General features: G+C 44.8%; 1 long non-coding RNA gene across 2 annotated transcripts; it reads right to left on the bottom strand.

Moving 5' to 3' along the window:
• Positions 1-1929: 1929 nt before the first annotated feature.
• On the bottom strand, positions 1930-4033 carry LOC134486449 (dachshund homolog 1-like). Of its 2 annotated transcripts, XR_015684979.1 has the most exons (4): positions 3823-4033; positions 3327-3504; positions 2583-2656; positions 1930-2433 (listed from the first exon to the last, which is right to left on the bottom strand). It is a non-coding gene; the product is annotated as a dachshund homolog 1-like (long non-coding RNA). The 2 variants fall into 2 exon arrangements; XR_015684978.1 differs by lacking the exon at positions 1930-2433 and having other exon boundaries at positions 2504-2656.
• Between the last annotated feature and the right edge of the window lie 7088 nt (positions 4034-11121).

Below are 11121 nucleotides of genomic sequence, written 5' to 3'. Positions count from 1 at the left end.
AACTTCTACTCCACCCCCAATGGTTCTACCTTGAAGTTTTTATACAATAGTCCAATCTGATTTTAGAATCAGATTCAGATAGGTGCATGCTACTTGTCTCTTGCTATGAAGACATCCTGATTTGAATTCTTTCATGCTTTTCTTGTAGATGACATGGTTATTGTAGGATTGTGGTGACAAAATCTTCTTTGATATCTTTATCTTCAGTCTGTTTTTCATCAAGCAACTTCTTTTTTACATGTACTACATTATATGCACTTTGTTGGGAATTGAGAATATATGGGAGTCGTGGTTACCTGAAGAGAAAATTATTTGGAAAACTAGAGGTATAGTTTGTAAGTAAGTATCATACTGTCCACTATTACCATGCCATGAATGAATGATACCCTGGGAAAAATAAAGAGAAGTTTAGTGTGACTGGAATTGATATCCTATGTTATATAAAACTGACTAGGATAGTGTGAGATAGGAAGTGGATGCCCTATAAACCTCCTGAAAAAAGGCATCCAATCATGGACCTTGGTGAAGTTCAAGGTAAATTCTGGAAAATAATCACTTCAACAATGTGTTAAAACTTCTATTAACGCTTAGGAACACAAGTATCTAAGGTGATTTTCATGTCGGAACAATAAAAACTGAAGCTTTAGCTGGGAAATGCTCATTCTGAATCGGAATGCGTGTCCCTATGCAGAAGGAAGAGCTTTTCTGTGAGAAGCATGTAGTGTCCACGTCAGCATCCCTTGAGTCTATTCATCATTTACTTTTTTTTTACATCACATTCAGAGTCTTTCATGACATCCAGTATTTATTGATTAAATCTCATTTCATGTTTCATTCCAGTAAATGGCATTGGTGTCATTCCGGTGCCCTCTGCACACTTTGCCATTTGCCATCCTGCAAATCAGACTAACAAACCCTGGGCACTGTATCTGCTTGCCTTAGAGCTTGTTGTAGCTTCCAGAGTCATCTTTACTTGTGTCTGTGAGAAAGAAGAGCTATCAGAAAACTATCAGTAGTTCTTAACAAATGATTGAGGCACAATACCTAATATCTAGGAGCCTCTTTAACCCTGAAGAAGCGCCAGACTGGGGAGCATGTTCAACAGCTTTGACTTCTTCAGTGAGATGAGGAGAAGTTCCTCAGTGTTTTCTGACACTTTCTCTTCCCTGTCTTGCATCTATCCATCATCGCTGTTTACAGATCATGTTACATAAGCTTCTTGCAGTTCAGTATTTAGAACTGGCTTTGGTTGTAACATCAACACTGTTTTCAACCAAACTCCTTATTCATTAGTTTTTCTTTCATTATCTTTTTTTTTAGATTGGGATTTGAATTTATGCTGTATATGGGGTCATGTGCCTGCTGTTATTAACCTTGGTAACCTCAACACAACTGCATCTCAGAGCAATTAAGAACACGAGCATTGAATATGCAAGAGTAATTTTATATACTTATGAATTTGTTTACTCTACATACTGATCACAGGCCTCCCCTCTTCTCCTCCCCAACTCACCTTCACATATCCTTCCCCTAATTATCCACTTCCCTTCTTCTTAGAGAGGGGAAGCCCCACCCCATAGGTACCAAACCACTCTGGTATGTTAAGTCTCAGCAGGATTACATGCATACTCCCCCACTATGGCCAGACAAGTAACCCCAGCTAGGGGAAGAGGATTCAGAGGCAGGCAACAGAGTCAGAGACAGTCCCCACTCCAATTGTTAGGGAACCCACCATTTAGAAAAAGCTGCACAACTGGTACAAATGTAGAGGACCTAGGTCCGGCCCATGCAAGCTCTTTGGTTGGTGCTTTAGTCTCTGTGAGACCCCCATGGGCCCAGGTTAATTGACTCCATAGGTCTTCTTATGGTGTCCTTGCTGTTAAGGTTTAAATCTCAGCCTATGCCGAGACAGAACACACCAAGCCAACGCGGTTCCTCATGGAAAGGTTTAATGACCGAAGAAGAGTAGAAAAAGGGAGGAACAAAGGAAACCAGCCATGGGCATGTAGAGGGAGGAGGGATGGGGAAAGAAGGGACAGTGACGGAGAGGAAGAGAGCAGAGAAGCAAGAGCAAGAGAGGGAGGAGAAGGCAAGTAACCCCTTATATAGTGAGGCACAGCTGACTGTTGCTAGGCAACTGGGGCGGAGCATATCTGGCTGTTCCCAGTTAGCTGTGAGGGTGGAGCTTAGACAGAATACCAACATTCCCCCATCTTGGTTTAATTAAAAAGAAAATGTAGAGGCGATGGTGGAACAGGAATAGGGTTGTCGTCTGTTTCCTTATTGTCCAGGGTCTGTGGAACCATCTGAAGATATGTCAGAGGGAACAGGTCTAATAGAAGTGTCTATGTCTGTGAGAGGAGATCAGAACATCTGAAGGTCGTTTCCTTGGAGCTGTCCCAACTGTAGTAAGCTCCTGGACTTGACAAGATTCTGCAATACACACATATATTTATTAGAGGCAGAGAATAAGATTAAGTGTATTTGGGAGAAAAGAAAACATTTTTCAGATGTCCATTTGAAATCCAGAGGAATCTTACCCTTTGGAATAGGTAGTAAGTGGGAACTTTAAACAGATGTACTTATCTGGGTGGAGTCCATGAGAGGTAGGTCTGAGTGGGTTTCCTGTAGCTTATAAGTGAACATTCTTTAAGATCTGCAGAGCAAGGGAGTGGCACAAGTGGTCACATAGCTGGGACACTGGTGCACACAGCTGAGGCACTGTGCATCAATGGTGGTGTGAGCATGCTGGATCAAAGTCCTGGACAGAAAGAGAGAGCTCGCTTGTATGAGGGTATTAGGGGTCGCACGCACGTGGGATAGAAGGTCTCACAGACAAAAGTTCCTGCATAACAGGGCCAGATCTGCTTTTCACGGGCATGAAGCAAGAGCTACAGCAATAAGGAAAGGGGGAGGGGGAGGCCTGGGGATGGGGCCAGACAGAGATATCGTTTTCCGTTTAGTGTAAATTAGACCAAAACATCTCAGGAAATGGGGACAGGCGGTGAAGACTGATAGACCCATGAGTGAAAATAGGTATTTATTGCCCCTACCAGTGCTGGGGCTACATTTAGAAACAGTGCTCCTTAGCCAGAGAGCAGTTTATGTAGGCCCCAACTGGCAATAAACTGTCTCAAAAAGAAAGGGAGGAAAAATCTCACCCAAGGGGAAAGGTTCTAGAACGAGGGTCAGTGAAAGGATACATCCTCAGGGTCAGCACAGGTAGCTCCAAATTCAAGAACACTCCCCTGAGACCATGTGTACACCATGGAAAGTCAAGCTCTCAAGTAAAGAAAGGGCACAGAAGTTGAGTAGGTACCACTCACCAACACGTGCTTGAAGAGGGCACTCTCCTTGGTGGGCAGCGGTAAGGAGGACATCAAAGTGATGGGGAGGCCTCCTGCTGCTGCTGCTGCTGCTGCTGCTGCTGCTGCTGCTGCTGCTGCTGCTGCTGCTGCTGCTGCTGCTGGTCGGATGTTGTGGTTGGTGTGGCAGAGGCAGCGTCTGCAATTGAATTTGGGGCCCATCAGCAGGAAGCTCAGCAGCCATCTCCCAGTGTGCCGCCCATGGCAAGTGATCACAACTGCATCCCGGGTCCAGGGTGGACTGCGGGTGATGTGGCAAGAGCACCCTCTCCACCTAGGCAACTGCTCGCCCTGGGTCCCGGGAGTGGGAAAGGCTTATCCTCTGCCCCGAGATCATCGGAGCCAGGGCAGCAGGGTGCTGAGGCAACAGGCCTTGTGGGCACGGGAAATAAAAATCCTCACATGGGGCACCAATGTTAGGGTTTAAATCTCGGCCCCTTGCCTGGACAGAACATACCAAGCCCACATGGTTCCACATGGAGAGGTTTAATGACAGGAGAAGAGTAGAAGAAGGGAGGAACAAAGGAGGCCGGCAATGGGCATAAGGAGAGAAGGGGAGGATGGGGAAAGAAGGGGCAGGGACAGAAGGGAAGAGAGCAGAGAAGCAAGAGCAAGAGACAGACGGAGGAGGGGCCAAGCAGCCCCTTATATAGTCAGGCACAGCTGACTGTTGCTAGGCAACTGTGGAGCGCGGAGCATATCTGGCTGTTCCCAGGTAGCTATGGGGTGGAGCTTAGACAGAATACCAACACTTGCCCCCTCTACCACATTCTCCCCACACCTGATCCCCACACCAATCCCCTCCCCACCCAGTTCCATCCACTTCTGATGTTTATTTTATTTTCCCTCCTGAGTGAGATTCAGGCATCCTCCCTCGGGCCTTCCTTGTCACTTAGCTTTTCTGGGGTCTGTGGATTGTAGCATGGTTATTCTGTACGTTATGACTAATATCCACGTATAAGTGTGTACATACCATGTGTGTGTTTCTGAATCTGAGTTATCTCACTCGGGATATTTATATCCATAGTCTGTGAATAACCCGCTATTGTAACAAAAGCTTTGTGATTTCATAATACTTAATAATATATATGTGCACCCATTTCCAAAGAGTGTTACCCTGCTGATACAAAGAACTATAGTATAGCTACAAGTGGGTAGTTCCTAAAAGTTCTCTGATGCCAAGAGATAGAAGACATCTTAAATTTCACACATCCACTTGGTTTCTTGGATACTTGCTATATTACTTATTTTCCTGTTAATCTAAACAAAAACATCTGAGGCTAAATTTCTTTCCCTGGGGGAGATATATGATCTACCCTTGCACTCAATGTCCCAACAATAAACTAAGACATGATTACACCAAAGTTGGCTCTGAGGAATCAATTTATTGGGTTTCCCTACAAAGCCTTGGTGAGGAGTTATTCACTGGGCTCCCCTCCTCGGACCTGTAAGTCCTGAAAAGCATTACCCAACACCAATGAGGGATTTCCTATAGCTATCTGTATATACTCCATTCATTCTTAGGCCTTATAGGGTCCTAGTACGTAGATACTCAACTGAGGATCTTCTGTCTTATTCAACCCCTTGATGAAGAGGTGTACATTATCAACACATGCAGCTGGGATATTTTGCAAAGGAGTGAACAGCTGAACCCTGCAAGATGGTGTGTTTTTTACTTGATGAGAGTCACTAATTACATACCCCACCCCTTCCCCTAGCTCTTACATTCGTCCATACATGCACACACTATCACAATAGCTCCTGATCCTTGGAAGGCGTGACATGCCTTTCGATTTTTCCTCCATCTTTATAATATGATGGTTGGTGGTCATGTATGTATTTCTCTTACTAGAAAACATAAGTGAGGTAAAGAACAAAATGTATGAGTCTTATCTAAATGGATATGGATGGTAGGAACAGCTTGTAATTGTACCCACAAACGTGGGCAAACATTTTAGCTAGTATGTCATTGAGCCAATCAAGGGTAGTTGTTTTCCACTAGAGCTTATGACTTCTTGGGTCACAGTTTCATCTAATTTCCTTGTACTAGATGTGAAGCAAGCCTTATGCTTAATCAGAAAGCTGATTCTATCCACAACCATTTCTACCTCTATTGCACATCATGCCTGGTGTTTCCATCAGGAAACATACCAACCGACAGCTAAGTAGAACTCTCCTGCTTAATTCTTCTTGGTATACTTAACTTCTGGAACCATAGGAGCTAGCTCAAAGGGAGAGGATGCTACCAGTCCAGTCATCACTTTGATTCTCTAAAACTAGCAGCCAAAGTGTGCATCGTTTGAAGAAATAGGGTCTTACCATTCAATTCTGGAAGACAACTGGCAACTGCAGCAATAACCTTTTTTTAGGAGCCTCTAGGGTCTCAATAGGTAACCCACTCCTAGCACTGAGGATCCCAATTATCCACCTATGGCTTCTAGGACCGTCTGGTTTTACCTTCTTGTGCTCCTTAACATTTACAAGCACAGGCTATTGCAAACATTTCCCCATCACCTTAGTGGGTATCACTTCTGTTTTACCCAACCCAAAAGCTCCTCATATTCCCTAGCAACACCTGGCATTTGCACCCTTCATCAACTGATTCTCTGCTCTGGTTTTTCAGGTACAGTCACATGTCCCTTAAATGAGTCTCCAAATCTGCGAAACACTCAGAGGCCAGTGTTATGTTCTCCATATGCCACAAAACCTTTATGGAGAGAGGATGAACAGAAGAATGATGCAAAATCCAGAGCCACTATCCCATCGTGAGTAAGTGGGGCTGTAAGATAATCTTGGAAAACACTTTGAAAACCTGTTGCTATCTGTTCCAACCAAGTGTTCAGTGATTAAGAAAGTTACTACTAACGAGTAATGAAAGCCAAATATAAGCAAAATATAACACAGCTTGACAAGGTTCTACTCATTACTATTGATCATTTCTTCCAAGAATCCATTTTGGGTAATAAGGGAAAGTTTAGTCATTTCTTCACAGTCCACAGTCATCCTCTCTGAGCCATTCCACTCCCATAACCTGGAGCTCTTCCATGGAGCCTCCTTGCACTCCCCCTCTCCTCCTGGGCCTCTTGGGACTGCCCTCACTGCTCAGGCCTGCTCAGGGCCAAGAAGAATGAGGTCCCTCCTTCTTTTTGCACCTCCTTCTCAGTCGGATTTTCTGGATCAGAGATGCTCTAGGTAGGCACTGTGGCTATAGTTGCAGCCTTGGCCTCTCCAACTACCACATTTGTCTGCTGGAAAATGCCTTCGAAGGGCAAATCATCTCCATTCCTAGGTGCATTTTTGAGAGAGAAAGATATACTGTGCAGTTTGGAGGAATTATCGCCTAATCCTGTAGCAGTCTTAATCTACTGTACTTGTCTTTTATTATTATTATTATTACTATTATTACAATTGTTGTTGTTATTATTATCATTGTTGTTGTTATTATTATCATTATTGCTGTTATTATTAATCATTGAAACCTTCTTTTATCAGTCCTAGGGTCTTAAAGCCTTCTACAAGTCCATTAGCACAGAACCCGGCTTCTTGGGCAGTTTTTTTTTTCTGAGAAATTTTATCTCAATACAAATCTTGCCACGTGTGCCTTCAAGTAACCCAGACAGATTTCTGCTACTGCGTGCTCTCTTTCTCCCTCTTTCCTCCTCCTCCCCCTCCCCTTTCTCCTTCTCCCCTTCCTTATTCTCCTCCTCCCCCAGATAGCTCTCCCACTTTACAGCCTCTCTTTCCATGCTGTCACTCACATCCCCCAAACCCTTTCTTCCTTCATAAGATCCTGCTCCACCAAAGGGCTCAGGCAGGCTGCTGAGGCTCCATGCCAGCCTCAGGGCCTCGCTGAATCTAGTTTTTCTCTAAATCTCTGGTGAAGACTCTCCTGTCAGGCCTGTGTACTGGGCATTAAATATTACTTTCCCCCTACCTACTTTTCCTAGCACCCTGTTCTTTCTCTATTGTCCTCCAGTCCCTGGCACTCATAGGAACCTTAGTTATGTATCTTACATACTCTTCAGAGGCAGAGAGGACTATCCAAGGACAGGGGACAGCAGGGAGAAAGATTGCAGGTGTAAGAGTGGAATTGCATCAAATGAGGTAACCCTGTCACAAAAAAACACACATGGTATGCACTCACTGATAAGTGGATATTAATCCAAAAGCTCGAATTACCCAAGATACAATCCACAGACCTCATGAAGCTCAAGAAGAAGGACGACCAAAGAGAGGATGCTTCAGTCCTCCTTAAAGGGGAGAACAAAAATATTCATAGGGGGGGATATGGAGACAAAGTTTGGAGCAAAGACTAAAGGAATGGCCATTCAGAGCCTGCTCCACCTAGGGATCTAGCCCATATGCATACAGCCACCAAACCCAGACAATATTGCTGATGCCAAGAAGCACATGCTGAGAGGAGCCTGATATAGCTGCCTCCTGAGAGTCTCTGCCAGAGCCTGACAAATACAGAGACAGACTCTTGCAGCCAACCATTGAACTGAGAATGGGGTCCTTATTGGAGGAGTTAGAGAAAGGGTTGAAAGAGTTGAAGGGGTTTGCAACACCATAAGAACAACAATACCAAACAACCAGAGCTCCCAGGAAATGGACCACCTTCAAAAGAGTACACATGGACAGACAAATCCATCGCTCCAGCCGCATATGTAGGAGAGATGGCCTTCTGGAGCACCAATAGGAGGAGAAGCCCTTGGACCTGCCAAAGCTGGACACCCCGAGTATACGGGAATGTCGGGGCTGGGAGGCAGAAAGGGGTGACTGGTTGGGTGGGGAACACCCTCATAGAAGAAGGGAGAGGTGGGGATGGGATTGGGTGTTTATGGACAGGAAACCAAGAAAGGGGATAACATTTGAAATGTAAATTTTAAAAAAATCCAGTTTAAAAAAAAGAGAGAAAGGGATAGAAAGCTGGCCTTTTTAGTATTGGTGTGGGATTTAGTGGGTATATTGGACAACAGAGGTGGAGAAATGGGTATTTACCTGTTTTCGTTGTTGTTGTTGTTGTTGTTGTTGTTGTTTTAAGCCAGGGGATCAAGATGGGAGGTGGGGGTGGGAGGGACCCATACTAGACCTCTACAGGTGCTTCACTGGGCTGGCACCTCTGCCCTGATGTGTCACCCACAGTGCTTTGTTTTTAAATCATTTTATTCATTTACATTTCAAATGATCCCCCTTCCAAGTTACCCTTCCACAAACCCCCATCCCATCCTCCCTCTCCCCCCCCCTTTTCCTCTATGAGGATGCTCTTCCACCCACTCACCCACCCCCACCTCACCACTCTAGCATCCCCCTACACTGGTGCATCTAGCCTCCTCAGGACCAAGGGCCTCCCCTCCCATTGATATCCGATAAGGCCATCCTCTCCTACATATGTGTCTAGAGCCAGAAATCCCTCCGTATAGACTCTTTGGTTGGTAGTTTAGACTCTGGGAGGTCTCAGGGCTTTTCATGTCTTCTCTAGATCTCCTGCCATTCTCAAAGCAAGAGGCAGGCTCCACCCATCAAACAGGCCACTCAACACCTAGAAGAAGAGTGACATCCTAGGATTTCTGCCACTGACAGCTCCTACCTCAGTGGCTGTACCTTAGCTCTATTTCTCACTGGTCTCTGCACTGCCCATACCCTTGTTGCTAATGTTACCAGTCCAGTAGGGACAGGCCATCCCTTCAAAACTCAGCAAACACCATGAAACAATGTACCTTCTTGTCTCATTTCCAATGTCAGGAGTGCCATTGCTCTTACCAAAGTCATCCTTAATTATGGTGGATCTTACCAAGTACTCTGAGTGGTACTAAAATCCCTTCCCTGGGAGACAGGAAAAGCAACATATACCCCTTCTTCCACGAGCCCAATAACAAACTAGGTATAATTCCAACAAAGTTCATTCTGAGAAGCCATGAGCTTATTGGGCTTCTCTAGATAATGTCAGTGAGGAATTACAGTGATGCGAACACTCCTGCCTCAGCCAGATGCACCTAAAACAATGTGCCCAACAACAAGGAAGGTGTCGCCATAGCTGCATGGATGGAGCCTCCTTCCTTGTCTTCTGTGACGTATGTATGCCCCACTGCCACAGGTCGTGCTGACATATGTATGCCCCACTGCCACAGGTCATGCTGACGTATGTATACCCCACTGCCACAGGTCATGCTGACGTATGTATACCCCACTGCCACAGGTCATGCTGACGTATGTATACCCCACTGCCACAGGTCATGCTGACATATGTATGCCCCACTGCCACAGGCTGTGCTGACGTATGTATGCCCCACCGCCACAGGTCGTGCTCACTGCTGTAACTCAATGCAGGAGTGCAGGCGAGCCTTCAGACTCACACTGCCACTCTGTCATTGGTCCTTCTTGTTCTGAGGCTTCTAGCATCTTGGACTGAGCAGCTGAAGGATTCTCTGCATCTCCAGAATTGTACTTAGCCATTATTGGATTATCTCATCCTTATCTGTATGAACTAATTTTATATATCTTATATGTGTGTATGTATACAGAGGTTATATGTCTATAAAACTATATACACTAATGTTATATGTCTCTATAACTATGTATATGTCTATATAAACCAATGTTGTATGTCACCAACACCTCTCTCTCTCTCTCTCTCTCTCTCTCTCTCTCTCTCTCTCTCTCTCTCTCTCTCCAAAAGGAGACACACTGGAGCCTGATATGTTGCTAGTGTTAGGGATGTCACCAGCATCTGTCTCTCAGCTGAGGCCATGCTGTCACAGCTTCCAGAAGAAACACCTGCCACACTTCCAGATGGTGGAGGGCAAGTGAAAGGACTGGCTCGTTCCCTTTGGCCTTTCGATGAAGGCGCTTACTAATCTTTCAAAACAGAGGAATATTCATTGCCAATCACTTCCCAGAAGCCTCATGTCTTAGCATCATTGCATTATGCGTTCTTTTAACACAAAAACATTTATAATATGACATGTGGGCTTGCTCTCCAGGTAGTCTACATGAGACCAGTGTACTAGCAGATAGAGTTGGTTCGGTTCAGTATCTTTTAGAAACATCACTGAAGGATGGTAACAAAGAAATCTCCCCAGTAGGCAGAAGTTCTGAAAGACTAGCCAGCTTAGCAGCTTGCTTGGAAGAAGAAATTGTCATGTGTGTAACTGTATCTCAATAAAGATATGGGAAAATGGTATGGGAAAATGATCACAGATTGAAAGGGAATTTTGGCAGGTTATAAAGAATAATTCGATTGTTTTTTTTTTCTTTTTCACTATTTGAAGGGCAGACTCATAGGAGCAGGGTATGTTGGAGGTTTCAGAGTAGAGCCCAGTATCTGGTCTAAGCTGAGTCTTTGCTGCTGCATCTTCCAGAAGAAACAATTTCAGATGGCAGAGATCTGGTAGATCATATTCACTTCAAATCAATAGGTGTCTTCGAGTGTCACAAAATATGAATGTATGTCTGTTCTAAAGGAAGGTTGACCAAAGGGTGACCTCAGCAAAGTAGGCATTTAGGAATCAAGTGAAGTAGATGCCCTGCGCTGCACATATTGATTGGAACATGATTTCAAATGGCACAACACCCCTTGTAAAATAGTCTGGCATTCACATCTTGCATAAAGTGGTGCTTACTCTTCATATCCCCACAGACATGAGCATCCTCTACGGGCTGTTACCGCACCTGTGCCGGGTTTCCATGTTGCCTGAGGCAGATGGAAATCTGCACATGCATGTACATAAATTCCACAAGTTTGGCAGAAACAATA

Source organism: Rattus norvegicus, chromosome 3 (assembly GCF_021556685.1).
Source record: "Rattus norvegicus strain SHRSP/BbbUtx chromosome 3, alternate assembly SHRSP_T2T, whole genome shotgun sequence".
NCBI lineage: Eukaryota > Metazoa > Chordata > Mammalia > Rodentia > Muridae > Rattus > Rattus norvegicus.
Note: the sequence above shows the minus strand (reverse complement) of the source record. Positions and strands in the feature narration are given on the sequence as shown.